The sequence below is a fragment of the Solanum tuberosum genome, unplaced genomic scaffold (genome assembly GCF_000226075.1).
Source record: "Solanum tuberosum cultivar DM 1-3 516 R44 unplaced genomic scaffold, SolTub_3.0 scf00059, whole genome shotgun sequence".
Lineage (NCBI taxonomy): Eukaryota > Viridiplantae > Streptophyta > Magnoliopsida > Solanales > Solanaceae > Solanum > Solanum tuberosum.
The window spans coordinates 653,398-669,321 of NW_006238983.1; positions in this window are offsets into that span (position 1 = coordinate 653,398).

Sequence of the window (15,924 nt, forward strand, 5' to 3'; positions counted from 1 at the left end):
GACTTAACCCTAGGCTTGAATATTTAGGAACAAATGAAATTTGATGTGTTAGTTGGTATCAAAATTTAGGAATTTGATTAAAGCTATGGATGAGCCTAGGCTAGATATATAGTAATATGGATGTCTACGGACTCGTTCGCTTATGAATATTGTATACTTGATAGATTAGAGACGTTCTGAGGCATTAAGGAAAGAAAAAAAATTGGGGAATTAGCTTGCTTTACTTCGATGGCGGTAGGTTATGGTTTATTCTATGTGATAGAGAGAGTCTTAATAGTGATTGATAGTCATTGAGTAATTCTGTGAAATTTTCTATGTACGTAATTGTTGTGGTTTAGATGATTCATGTGTTGTTTGTGATTGGTGTGTAATCCCAAGACCACGAAATTCATAATCTTGAAATTATTTTTATTGAAGTGATGCCTTGAATAAAGAAGTCTTGGTGAAAGTGTTAATGAAGTGTTAAGTGGTGAAAAGAATAATGAGTTAACTATCGGGGCACCTCGTGGCACCCGATCCAACATCATAGTTAAATCATCATTTTTTCATCACTTTCCACTTCATTAACACTATTTCACCAAATCTTCTTTATTCAAGATATCACTTTAATAGAATAAGTTCAATCTTATGGATTTCATGGTCTTGAGATTACAGACCAATCACAAACAACACATGATCATCCAAACCACAACATTTAAGTACATAGAAAATTTCATAGAATTACTCAATGACTATCAATCACTATTAAGAGTCTCTCTATCACATTGAATAAATCATAACCTACATTCACTAAAGAACCGAAGTCAAGCAAGCTAATTTCCCAATGCTTTTCCTTTCCTCAATGTATCAGAACATTTCCAATCTATCAAGTATACAATATTCATAAGCAAACGAGTTCGTAGACATCCATATTACTATATATCTAGTCTATACTAAAAACTCACCCAAATACATAATCAAATTTCTGAATTTTGATATCAACTAATATATCAAGTCTCATTCGTTCCTATATATTCAAGCCTAGGGTTAAGTCTCAATTCATCCAAATAACATAACTCCAATGGAATTCATATAATACAATACACCTAATATTTAATTATCTATCTCACTATATCAAAACTTATTTTATAATATGATAACAAAATAATAATATTTAAAAATTGAAATCACCTACTTACAAAAATACGGTCTGCCTAACCTAAATTGTTACAAAGAATGATTTACTAGGTAACTCAACCTTAATGATTGAATTATCTAATGAAAATCATTGTCAATCATCACCCAACTGACAGCCGCCAACATATTGGTAAAAGACATAATAGTAACACATTACCGTGCATCAATCCAATTTTCATATTCACGTCGGCAATTTCATTCTCTCTTATCTAATATAATAATACTATCCAACCCATGAACATAAAACAAAGATTTAGAGAGGTATTGATTTACCGAATTCTCGATCTTTTCCTTTCCCATTTGTTCGCTCGGTAAGTTTCTGTCTTCCTATTATTCTCTTTTTCTCTCTTTTCTTTTCTACAGATTATTTTTTTAGAATGGTAAAGTACTTTTCTAAAGATTATTTACTACCCTAATTATTATACATGACTAATTATAAAAGTGGTGAAAGTGACCCACTACTAATTTCAATACTATTTTCTTTTAATCACAAACTAAATTAATTATTATAATTACCCCATTAATTATATAATTGTAGTTACGAATAGTCCAAAATATAAGTATTATTTTATGCTGATTAGAATGTGGAATAAAAATATATGCATTAGCTAGCATGCCCTTAATGTTGAATAATGCAATCTTACCAGTTTCAAAATTTAAAAAAATGTGCATTAGCAATGTAGATAGTAACTATTTAAAGACAACAATATTCTTTCATAGTAATTAATTAATTAATGTATAATAATCTCTAGACTATTAATCACCGAAAAACAATCCCTTCATTAATAATTTACCTTACAAACAATCCATGCATTATAATCTCCACAAAAAAATATTATACCATAGTGGACGTTGAGGTTGCAAATGTATGAAACTACTGATTAACCAAGCTGGAAAATTATCAATTTGGACGGTCAAAATGGATTGAATCAATAAATGAGTCATTGTCCAATCCAATCCAAAATTTTGTTGGATTAAAATGGGTTAGATAAAAATATGATAAAAAATGGGTCATAATAAAACCTGCCCAACTCCTACCATTATTTAATTTGATTTTTTTTTTTAATCAAACAAAGAGTTTCATTAATAAAACAAGGGTAAAGGGTCAAATATGCCCCTAAACTATTCGAAAAGGTCTAAGTATACCCCCCGTTTAAAGTTTGGCTCAATCATGCCCTCGCCATCCAAATTTTCTTCTAAATATACCCTTATGGACGTTACTTGGCCTGTTAGAAATTCCAACTCATTTTACATTTTTAAAAATGCCAAATGGAATTGCGACGTGGCATTTAATTAAAAGGGAAAGGGGTCGCTTATGCCCCTAAACTATCCGACCCACTTTTAAAACACCTATCCAACCCATAAATCACCCCTCTTTTAAATAACCTATCCGACCCGACCCGACCCAAAACCCATCCCTTTTAACCCATTATGAAAGCCCTAATTTGTTGTTAACTTCTCCATTTCCATTGAAAGTAGCACGATTTCATTTCCATCGAAAATACCCTTCTTCATTGCCATCACAGCTAGGGTTCTTGAGAGCCCTCATTACCCCCATTGATTTTATTTTCAGAAGCTCGCACGAGAATAAAAGAGTGTTCTCATCTCCAGTCATCTTCCACCATTCAAGTTTTTTTTAAAATGAGTCAGGACTCGAGTGTTTCAAGTCTGTCGATGGTGAAATGTCAATGTGGTATTGCAACGAGGATTTTCACAGCTTTCACTCCAACTAATGCTGGAAGACGCTTTTATAAGTGTTCTAAGCCTAATGTAAATTTATCATACAATTTTTTTAATTTTCATATTATTGGCGAGTATTGATTTCAAGTTCATAATTGTGCAGGGTTATAAATGTGATTATTGGAAATGGGTTGATGATCCTCTTCATTCTAGAGTTGCAAATCTCATCCACAATTTAAAGAAGGAAAACGATAATTTTCCGTGAAAAGAAAGATTTGGAGACGAGGATGGCTGAACTTGAAAAGTATTTAGCATCTGAAATTGAAGAAAATTGTGAATGTCTAGACGAAATTATTGTTCCCAAGAGTGAGGAGGTTGTTGTCGATAAGTCTAAGAAAAAAGTTTATAAAATGTGGATTGTGATAGCTATGTTGTGGTGTTGTTTTGCAGCATTCTGGGTGAGGAAATAGGAAGAGAAATAGGAATTTCTATCATTTTGTAATCTTTAACTTTGTAAACTTTAGCTTAGCAAACATTTAACATGTGTGATGTGGTTCATGACTTTTGATGTGATCAATTTCAAGTAGACGTTTTGGTTTATATGATCTATTAAGTTTGATGTGATCAATTTCTCAACTACTTTCATTTGCAGCTCGTTATTATGTTAATAGACAACAAGGAACATAGTTAACTTTTTATCATGTTATAATCAAAGAAACATTATATTTACTTTGGTTCAAATTTTTGCTGATTGTAGATGAGTATAATCATATGATATTTTTCATAGATTGCTTAGAAAGTCTTCAGTTGATAATGCATTAAATCCATGCTCACATACATGAAAGATTACTTTGCTATTTATTGATTTTGTGAGCTTCTGCCCATATACATACATTTATAATGATCCTTGCTATTTGTTTAGTTGATATGTGTATCACAATAAGCTGAAATGTGTGCTGACAGAGTATGCTCAAATGTTGTTTGAGCATGTTTCTTAATGCCACGCCTCTTGGGTAACATGACATGCCAGGGTGCTTAGGGGAATATGCATTTTGTTGAAGCACCGAGACAGTAGTCCCTTGGTTCTCTGATTTTGGAGTATTATTGTTTACTTCTTTTGTTTGAGAAGTATCTTTTTCTTTTGATTGTTACTATGTTCCCGGCATGAGCTTTAAAAAGATAACTATGAAAAGGTAAGAATTGATTTATTGCCCTTCACTGTGGTGGTAGTTGCAGCACTGTAAGATTAATTGAAGTCTCATTCTCTCTATGTTTACTTTGTTTCGAACTCGTATTTCTCCTTGAACAAATAATGAATTTCTTTATTGTCCTGTACTTCTTGAGATTTGTAACTAAATTTGGTATTAGTACGGTGTACATGAGATTTGCACTCTCTTGTCTTGTTGCTGTCACTGGAGGAGATAGAACGTGAGTTAAGTCCAGCAATTTGAGTGGTACAATATGAACAACTGAGAGTAATTTCAGCTTCCTCCATCCAGTGGGTCTGGATTTTGAAGAGATTCTCCCCATTGGGAGTCCTATGACAACAGGCCAACCACCAACAACCACAACAATCAACAACTCAACACAACAACACTTAAAGAAACTTCTCAACGCAAATATGAAATATCATATTAAATAATTGAATAAAACAATAGCACTACAAGCTGCAAACCTGCAACATTGCAGAAGTTAAAATGCAGCACAATTTAAAATTGTCTAACATAAAGTCACTGCCACAGCCCACACAGGCACATAATTTCAAAAATTCAAAATAGCAGTCGCACAACCTGAAAATTAAGTCCAAACATAGTACTAATCAACAAAATTGTTTGTCAACCACTGTGTTTAACCATGAGCATTAACACAAAATTAACATAGAAAATAAATTACGACGAATCATCATTTAGAGCAGGTTGTCCTCTCCCCTTAACCCCCATCATCTTGATTCTTTTCTTTTTTGCCTGCATCTGAACATGTCCAGCAGGGAGAGCTTCTTTGCCCTTCCATGTTGTTTTGACTGGAGAATAAGGCAGATTAGTTGGCACTGAGGCACCAGTGTGATCTCCATAAAACTGAATTTTTCTAGCACCAGTTGGAACAACTCTTGTCTTCAACTTCTCAGCCCTTAACTCTGATTCACAAATCCCCATTGGGCTTAGAGGTGGGTCTTCTTCATCTTCAACATTAGGACCATATGGTTCAAATTCTTGTGTTGCAGCCTCAGTTTCAGCCTCAACATCAGGACCATGTTCATTGTCAGACATTGGCCTTTTACCTTTCTTTGAATGTGCATTATTTTTAGTACACTTTTCCTATAATTTTTTTTTGTATTTAGGTTAATTAGCTTACAATAAAAAACATGTAAAAACATGCAATATTGTAGCTTACCTTGTAACAGGACCTCACATTGTGGTTTGATTCACCACAGTTTCTACATGTCATTTGAGTGCCTTTTCTAGACTGAGACCATTCACCTTTTCTTTTTCTTGCTTCATCTGGTTCATTATTCCTCTTCAATTTAGGTCTACCCAATTGTTTCACAACATCAGGAGGTAACATTGCACTTGAAGGATCAACCTTCCAGAACTTCTGACCTCTTACAGGCTGCATCTTGTTTTTATATGTTAGCATGTAAGACTCCTTGCTACACCACCAATGTATTTAAGTTATTGGATCTACTTTTTTGTGTGTCAATGCTTTGTTGGCATGAGGGCATGGAATACCTGATAAATCTCAAATTCTACAAGTGTATTTTTTTTGCTCTAGATTGACAGTGTATCTATCTTCTCCATCAGACACTTCATAGCCCCAATCTCCATTGAATTCCACCTTATAACCATTTGCTATGGCCCTGTAGTCAATGTACAACTTCATGCATTCTGGACTGAAATCAGTAACCCAAGTCCTCAATTTTTTTTCATTTTTCCCTAGCAATATCATCACTTGTACTCTTATTTCTTCTAACATCTTGATTATTGTCTTTGCTCTAGCCTCAAGAATCCATGCATTGAATGACTCAGTGAAGTTGTTATCAACCATCATGTTTTAACACTGAGTATCAAAATAAGCTCTACACCATGCCTTTGGTGGATACTTTACCAAATCCCTTGCACCATCTTTTGATAATTTCCCCAACTTATTCAACTGGTCCTTGAACTCTTCAGCATAGGAACTCCAAGAACACTACCACATAAGCTTCCTCATTTGACCACTCCTCCATCTTTTGCACCAGTTACTCTCAATATGTCTCACACAATACCTATTTTGAGCTTCAGGCAACACTTTGTCAACAACATCTATCAGTCCTTGTAACAATGAAATAAAGCAAATGAGAACATGAAATTTATGAGAATCTGATGGTTAAAAATAGTGAGTAAAAGTTGAGAATTGATGTGTGTTAAAAACAGTAAGTACAAATGTTTTTGGAATTGTTAGAAAGTGTGTAACAATGAATGTGTATTAAAAATAGTAAGTAGCATTGACAATGAATGTGTATTAAAACAGTAAGTAAAAATTGAGAATGAAAGTGTATTAAAACAGTAAGTAAAAATTGAGTTAAAACAACATCATACCTTTTGCATATCTGAAATGAATGTGATTTTTGCACCATCTTTAAGGTCCAAAGACCCCTTCAATAACTCAATGAACCAGCACCATGTCCTGCTTGTTTCTTTGTCCACTATTGCCCATGCTAGTGGATAGAAACTGTTCATAGAATCTTTTCCTAGTTGCAACCAACATCATACCCTTACATATACCTTTCAAGAATGTACCATCAAGTCCAATTAATGGCCTCAAACCAGATTTCCAGCCTTTTTTAAGAGCATCAAAACACATGTACATCCTCAAAAATTTTCTTTTTCCTTCAGCTAGGGCATCCTTAGAGATATTTATTAAAACATCACTTCCGGGATTGGATTGCTTAAGCTCTTGTGCATAGGCCTCAAGCTTGTTGTAGTCATCTATAAAACTATCCTCCAACTTCTCAAGAGCCATCCTCTTAGCCCTTTTAAGTTTGGATTGACACACATTCAATTTCAAGTCTTTTTCAAGCTCTCCTCTCATATCTTTTGCCTTATACTTGGGATTATTTTGATGCTTGTTCTTGAAGTACTTAGCTAAAGTAACTGTATCCGCTCTGGAATTAAAAAAGGCCTCCTCACATGTGTGTTTATTGATGAAAGTCTTAATCTTAAACCGTTCAGTTTTGCCATCTCTTGAAATCAAACACCTAAAGGGACATCTTTGTATCACCTTTGATTATAGTCAAAGCCCTTTTGTTAGCTAATGCATAATAATTCAGAACCTATCTACCTTCTTTCATGTCCTTAAATGTCATACCAATTTGCAATTCCTTGAAGTTTTCCAACCTGTCACCTACTACTCTTCCCCTTTCCTTGCTAATAGCCTTCATCCACTCATAATCACATTCCTCACCCTCAGAAAGATCCCATTCATAATCAGAACCAGCACTATGTTCACAATCTATACCAACCTCAACATCTACAAAACATGATTCAGAATATTGTGTGATATTTTGGGCAAAGACTTTGAGCTCACCCTCTTCCACAACAAAGAAGTTGACGACTTTAAATTTCTCACATAAAAGGCAAAGGATGGCCCTAATTCCACATCCCCATCTACTATATAATACTTTCCAGAGGGCCCAGTGACTAACAATTGTTTAACCCGAGAAAGCCCTAGCTTGGAAGTGAACTCATCACATATATCTTTATGACTCAATAATTCAGGGGCAAAATTAAGCCAAGAATGCACCAATTTCTTAGTGTAAACCAACAGAGATGAAATGACCCAACTACCCCCGTAGTTGAACACAATTTCAACTTCATCAATCATCCTTCAAAATTACATGAAAGAAACAGTAAAATCTGAAGGACCACATCAAACCAAACACATTAAAAGCTACAAAAATGTAATAAACTAAACCCTAAAAGACAAACATCATCTCGAGACCACCAAAAGAGAAACAAAACAAAGCTCACGAAGGCATAAAAGTACATCCTTTAACATTAAACAATACATTTCAAGTGATTTTGGTAGACACAAATCAAATACAACACATACCTCAGTAGGTCGACTTTATTTAGATAACCCTAACCTAAAAAGAAAATGTAACAAAATCGAATATAAATTTATTGAATATAGAAGACTTACCTTCAACTTGTAAATCTTCTAAGAACCCTAACGCTGCAAGCTTCTTAAATCTTCTAAGAACCCTAGCGCCGCAAGCTTTGTAAATCTTCTAAGAACCCTAGCACCGAAAGCTTCTTTCAATGGAAATGGAGAAGTTAACAACAAATTAGGGCTTTGATAATGGGTTAAAAGGGATGGGTTTTGGGTCGGGTCAGGTTGGATAGGTTATTTAAAAGAGGGGTGATTTATGAGTTGGATAGGTGTTTTAAAAGTGGGTCGGATAGTTTAGGGGCATAAGCGACCCCTTTCCCTTTTAATTAAATGCCATGTGGCAATTCCATATGGCATTTAAAAAATGTAAATTGAGTTGGAATTTCTAGCAGGCCAACTAACGTCCATAAGGGTATATTTAGACGAAAAGTTGGACGGCGAGGGCATGATTGAGCCAAACTTTAAACGTGGGGTATATTTAGACCTTTTCGAATAGTTTAGGGGCATATTTGACTCTTTACCCATAAAACAAAGGTCAACTCGTCATATACAAGAGTTATACCAAAAAAGGAGAACCTACAAACAAAAATATTAGGGATCGTTTGATAGGGTGTATAAGAATAATGATGAATATAGTGTATTAGTAACATTTGAATTAGTTACACTAAGATTATTTTTTATGCAATATTTGATTTTGTGTATTAAAAATAAAATGCTTTCCAGAATAATACCCTCTAATTTAAACTTTAACTATCTCCAACTGCAACTTAGTTGTCGGCTTCTGCTCCTTCATGTGTTCATCTAGAGGTATTTGTGAGGCATGGCGTATAATTTTATACATTAGTATTCTTTTTTTTCTTGCTCGTCCAATGATTGTCATTCTTGATGAAGATCTTTCAATGCCTCAAAAGCCATTTGATTTTCTCTAAGCATAATCACGATGGTGATGCTCTACTTTCGCTTTTAAAAAAAATTCAAAAAATTTCTCTTTACTTGTGGAACCATAGGAACATGGTTTTCTACTTAGTGAAAAGACCATAACACCAACATCTACTCTGGCCCGAGTTGCAGGTTCATATACATTATGGAACAAGGTATTTTGTTCTTTTTGAGAAACTAAAAGTGTTGCTTTCCCAAACTTAATCAACATTGTTTCAATATTTTGCTTACTATTTGTAGTCCTATTTTTTTTTATTGTAGAAACAAATAATTAAAAAGAAAAATAGATGTTTTTTTTTTAGAATTGCTCAGTACTTATTCAACAAAAAATATCTTATTTTCTTCTTTAATTATTTCCCTTTACAATGGAAAACATGACAAAAAGGGATAAGCAAAAGACTAAAATAAAGTTGATAAGAGTCTAAGTAAGCACGCAATGTTAGTTTCTCAAAAAGAAAAAAAATAATGTATTCCACAAGCAAATAAGATTGCAACTCGAACTGGAGCGAAAGTTGGTGACATGCTCTTTTCACCAAGTGGAAAATTATTTTCCTATGGTTCCACAAGTGTAGAAGAAATAATTGATAAATTTTTCAAAATGAAACTAGAGGATCGCCAACGCAATTATGCTTAGAGAAAATCAAATGGCTTAGAGGCATTTGAAGATCTTCGTAAAGAATTACAAGCACCCAAAGAGAAAGAATAAAAATGAATACTAATGTTTAAGCTTATGAATCTTGGTTCAGAAATACCTCCAAACAAAGACATGGAGGAGCAGAAGTTGACAATAAAGTTGTGGGTTGAAAAACTTAAAAAAGAAAACAAAAAGTGTTATTATGACCGAGCATCCCAAGTTTGATTTAAATTTTACCCCTAAGACGGAAGAGTATGAGAGTTCTTGAACTGATAATTATTATGAAGTTGGTAATTAGAGTTCTTGAAATTGGAGGTACACTTGGAGAAGACTTTACCAGCAATCTAGTTTTCTAAGTTAAGTCACATGCTGTTGGTCTTCAATCATCAACTTGTACGAGGATTAAAATAACAAAATAGAAGGTTATGGAGTACTTACATATTTAAGACAAATTTTGGTTTGTTTCCTCTTTAGTATTTAATGATGTTTTGTGTTGTCTAGATTAGTAAATTAATGAAGCCTCTTAATGAACTAGTGAATAATGTGGAAGTGATGGATCAAAGAGAACACTCATTAATATTCTTCAATGTGCCAACTCTAGGGAGATTAGTGCATTACATTTAACACCAAAGCTAGCTCTCAGTGAGATAGTGAAATCTGCTGTAATATGAGTTTATAAAACATACATTAACAATTAGTATTATTTTATGTTGATTAGAATGTGGAATAAAAAAATGTGCATTATCAATGTAGATAATAACTATTTAAAAACAAAAATATTATTTCAAAGTAATTAATTAATGTATAACAATTTCTAACCTATTAATCCCCGAATAACGATCCCTTTATTATTAATTTACTTCATAAACAATCCATGCATTACAATCTCCACATAAAAATATCTCTACCATAGTGGACGTTGAGGTTGCAAATATGTGAAACTACTGGTTAGCCAAGCTAGCAAATTGGACAGAATTTGGCAGGTTAAAATGGATCGAATCAATGAATGAGTCATTGTCCAATCAAACCCAAAAAATTATTGGATTGATATGGGCTAGATAAAAATATGATAAACAATGGGTCATAACACTACCCATCCAACTCTTACCATTATTTAATTTGTTCATTCAAATGAAGAGTTCCATAATAAAACAAAGGTCAACTTGCCGTATACAAAAGTTATACCAAAATAATTGACTTAATAACAAAAGAACTTCATAACCTTCAATTTTGTTGTTTTAAATTTTCGTATAAATGGATGAGTTGATAGTAAAAACAAAGATTGACCAAATTAGAAGATTCGATGATTGGTAAGGTATCCTCCAATTTCAAGAATACCAATTACCAAATCCATGATAATTATAAGCTTAAAAGCTCTCCTCTTATGGCTCAAAGACAACAATTAAATCAAATTTGAGATGCTCGCCAAAATAGCACCTCCTTATTTCTTCTTTATCATTCTCCACCTGCAACTTAATGGCCAGCTTCTACTCCTCCATGTATTTATCATGAGGTGTTTCTGAGCCAGGGTGTATAGTCTTATACATTAGTATTCGTTATTCTCATTAAATTTTTGTAATTCTTTACAAAGATCTTCAGTGCCTCAAAGCCATTTGATTTTCCCTAAGCATATTCATTTTGGCGATCCTCTACTTGCACTTTGAAAAATTTATCAATTATTTCTTCTATAATTGTGGAAAACCATGTGTTTTCCACAAGTATAGAAGAAATAATTGATAATTTTTTCAAAATGAAACTATAGAATCGTTAACGTGATTATGTTGAGGGCAAATCAAATGGCTTTGAGGCAATGGAAAATATCCATAAGGATTTAGAAGCATGGAACAAGAAAGAAAACAAATAAATACTCATGTATAAGGTTATGCACCCCGGCTCAATACTACCTCCAGATACACACACGGAGTAGCAAAAGCTAGCAATAAAGTTGTGGGTAGGGGAAGTTCTAGAAGAAACAAAAAGTGCTACTTTGATCGAGCATTTCAAGTTTGATTTAAATGTTTCCCCTGCGCCGGAAAAAGAGGAGAGTTCTTGAACTCATAATTATCATAGAGTTGGTAATTGGAGTTCTTGAAATTGGAGTTATGCTTGGAGAAGACCTAACCAATGATTGAATCTTTTAATATGATCAATTCTTGTCTTTGTTATTAACTCAGTTGTCGTTAGTCTTCAGTCATCCATTTATACGATGATTTAGACCACAAAATAGAAGGTGTTGGAGTTCTTATGAAATTAAGTAAGTTTTTTTTGTTTGTTTCATCTTTAATATTTATGATATTATGAGTTGTCTAAATTAGTAAATCATTTGAAGCCTTTTCTAAACTAGTGAACAATGAAAGTGATGGGATCAAAGAGAACACTCATGCACTCATTAAGGTTCTGTCATGGTTCCAAGTCTAGGGAGATTGGTGCATATACATGTTACACCTGAGCTAGCTCTCTATAAGATGGTGGAATATTTTGTAATGAGAATATAAAACAACCATTAACGGTTAGTATTATTTTATGTTGATTAGAATGTCGAATAAGAATATGTGCATTAACAATGTAGATAGTAACTATTTAAAGACAAAAACATTCTTTCAGAGTAATTAATTAATATATAAAATCTCTAAACTATTAATCACTAAATAACAATCCCTTTATTATTAATTTACCTCATAAGAAATCCATACATTACAATCTCCACATAAAAAATTATCTCTACCATAGTGGACATTGAGCTTGCAAATGTATGAAACTACTTGTTAGCTAAACTGGCAAATTGTTAATTTGGACTAAATTTGGCCGGTCAAAATGGATTGAATCAATTAAATGGGTCAGTGTCCAATCCAACCAAAAAATTTAATGTATTGTGATGGGTTGGATAAAAATATGATAAATAATGGGTCATAACACAACCTACCCAACTATTACCATTTTGTAATTTGTTTGTTTTTTTTTTTTTTTTTAATCAAGCAAAAAGTTTCATTGATAAATCAAGGTCAACCTGTGGAATACAAGAGTTATACCAAAAAAGGAACCTACAAACAAAAATATAAAGGGTCGTTTGATTTGGGGTATAAGAATAATGATGAGTAGAGTGTATTAGCAATGCTTGCATTTTTTTTTCTAATGCACTCTAACGTAACATCTTTCTCGGTCTTTCTAACCAGCCTTTATATTTGAAATAAGATAAACAACTAGTCACCTCCGAAAGCATTTCAAAACAATGACTCCTGACTATGAGATTATACTATATAAGCTAACTTTTAGATTTTGGACATCCATTGTACATATCCAGATAATTGACCTTTTCTAGCTGTCATTGGTTATCTGAAAAGGGGGTAAACCAAATGGAACCAAGAAACAAGTGTACCACATTAGGCAGGAGACAACAAAAAAGGTTAGGGCTTAACCATAAGATAGCTTATACATAATGGACTTCAACTTCCAAAAAATTATGCCTTGCACCAGTAAACTAATGTCACAACAAACAATCTAATATGATTAATTGACGGTCATCCACACCTATATTCCATGTGACTATTCTAGGGCCAAGAGCCATATTGGCCTATATTCCACAACAATCTAAAATTATGCCTTGCACCAGTAAACTAATGTCACAACAAACAATCTTTCATAGTGGCATATTTCGCATAACGGGATAAAACTTCAAGTATACAAGATGAAGTTCATTGCACGAAAAAGTCATTTATTAATCAATCAAAAGAGCAAAGATAATGTCCTGTTATGTAAAATTACTACCAACCTCCAGATTTCTAGTTACAACAACTCGTCTTGGTTAACATCTTCTACATGTAGATACTGAGATGAAAAAAAATCCATGCCTGAGTATCCCAGATTCACTATGTTCTCCGCATACCTGAATAGGCAGTATTCTATCAATAAACCATGGAATATATAATGTCAAAAATAAGTGAAAACTTCCGAATTAATTTAGCTTAGAAAACAAAAGGGGACTGGGCATGCTAAACGAGCAAAAAGAGAATAGCCAAAAAGATAAACAACTTACTTCACAATTACCAACATCCTCAACATTGATCATGGTACAATTGACACATAACCAGTGCAGACCTTCTATTTGCTTTTCTGATGGTTCTCGGTCACTGTCATCATAATCCTCGTTAAAATTATACTACGAAATTTACATATCCTCCAAGGTCATACACTTTCGCACTTACCACTTCTCTGAGGTTGATAAAAAATTACATCAAGGTATAATCAAATGCCCACCTTCAAAATCAGTGAAATATACAAAATGAACAAATAGCAGCTCCCTCAATGTTGTAGCAGCTTGATCAACATTCAAACCGGAGATCCCATCTTAGTCTCTTGTACAAAGTTGTGACACCTCCCCAAATCATCCATCATTATGACAAGTATAATCACAAACATCTGCTGAGCCAACCCTATCCAAACTTCCATTTAAATTTTAACAAAAAATAACTTCCAACTGATTTGGAAGATTGGTTTCAATGTTTCCACCAGTTAAATTTCTCATTTTAGATGCTTCTAAGACCTTCCATGTATTGCATTCGTTCGTCGGGGAATCCATTTGTTCATTCCCATCAGGGGAATTTACCTCTATTGCCTTCAAAATTAATAACACATTTTTGCACTGTGATCATATCTCCACAACGATCACAATTACCTGTGAAAAATATCAAATACTAATTAATATCCATGAAGTTTAGATATGAACTTCTAATTTTATAGACTGCAAAGGCTAAAGTAGTCATCTTTCTTGTATTACACTTTAGTATGCCATTCCCTATAACACTAATGTGATGCTACAAAGTGTTCTATAAATATCATTGTTACCTTTCTCAAAATAAGTGGTTAATATGTTTGGGTTTAATTCCACACCCTCGGGTGCCCTTGGGATGTGCTTTATCAAATTCGACTTATTTTTTTTCTGGCTCCTATTTTGTGTAAACTCAACTAGCAATGTAGGTATTAACTACTTAAATGCAAAACCACTTCACTAAATCAAGTAATTCATGTATAACAATTCGTATAAATGGATGAGTTAATAATAAAAACAAAGATTGACCAAATTAGAAAATTTGATCATTGGTAAGGGATCCTCCAATTTCAAGAACACCAACTGCCAAATCAATGTTAATTATAAGCTGAAGAGCTCTCCTCTTCTGGCTCAAAGACAACAATAAAGTCAAATTTAAGATGCTCAACCAAAATAGCAACTCCTTATTTCTTCTTTATCATTCTCGACATGCAACTTAATGGCCAGCTTCTACTCCTCCATGTATTTATCATGAGGTGTTTCTGAGCCAAGGTATATAATCTTATACATTAGTATTCATTTTTCTCCTTAAAAGTTTTTAATTCTTTACAAAGATCTTCAGTGCCTTAAAGCCATTTGATTTACCCTAAGCATAATCATGTTGGCGATCCTTTCCTTTCACTTTGAAAAATTTATCAATTATCTCTTCTATACTTGTGGAAAACCATGTGTTTTGCACAAGTATAGAAGAAATAATTGATAAATTTTTCAAAATGAAACTAGAGAATCGTCAACGTGATTATGTTGAGGGCAAATCAAATGGCTTTGAGGCATTGGAAGATCTCCATAAAGATTTAGAAGTGTGGAACGAGAAAGAAAACAAACGAATACTAATTTATAAGGTTATGCACCCCGACTCAGAAATACCTACATATAAACACATGGAGGAGCAAAAGCTGGCAGTAAAGTTGCGGGTAGGGGAAGTTCTAGAAGAAACAAAAAGTGTTACTTTGATCGAGCATTTCAAGTTTAATTTAAATGTTGCTCCTGATCCAGAAAATAAGGAGAGTTCTTGAACTCATAATTATCATGGAGTTGGTAATTGGAGTTCTTGATATTGGAGTTATGCTTGGAGAAGACTTAACCAGCTAGAATCTTTTAATATGATCAATTATTGTCATTGTTATTAAGTCAGTTGTCGTTAATCTTCAGTCATCCATTTATACGATGGTTTAGATCACAAAATAGAATGTTTTTGAGTTCTTATGAAATTAAGTAAGTTTTTTTGTTTGTTTCATCTTTAATATTAATGATATTATGAGTTGTCTAAATTGGTAAATCAATCGAAGCCTTTTCTAGACTAGTGAATAATGAAAGTGATAGATCAAAGAAAACTATCATGCACTCATTAAGGTTCTGTCATGGTCCCAACTCTAGGGAGATTGGTGCATATACATCTTACACTTGAGCTAGCTCTATATGAGATGCTGGAATCCTTTGTAATGAGAATATAAAACATCCATTAACGGTTAGTATTATTTTATTTTGATTAGAATGTGGAATAAGAATATGCGCATTAGCA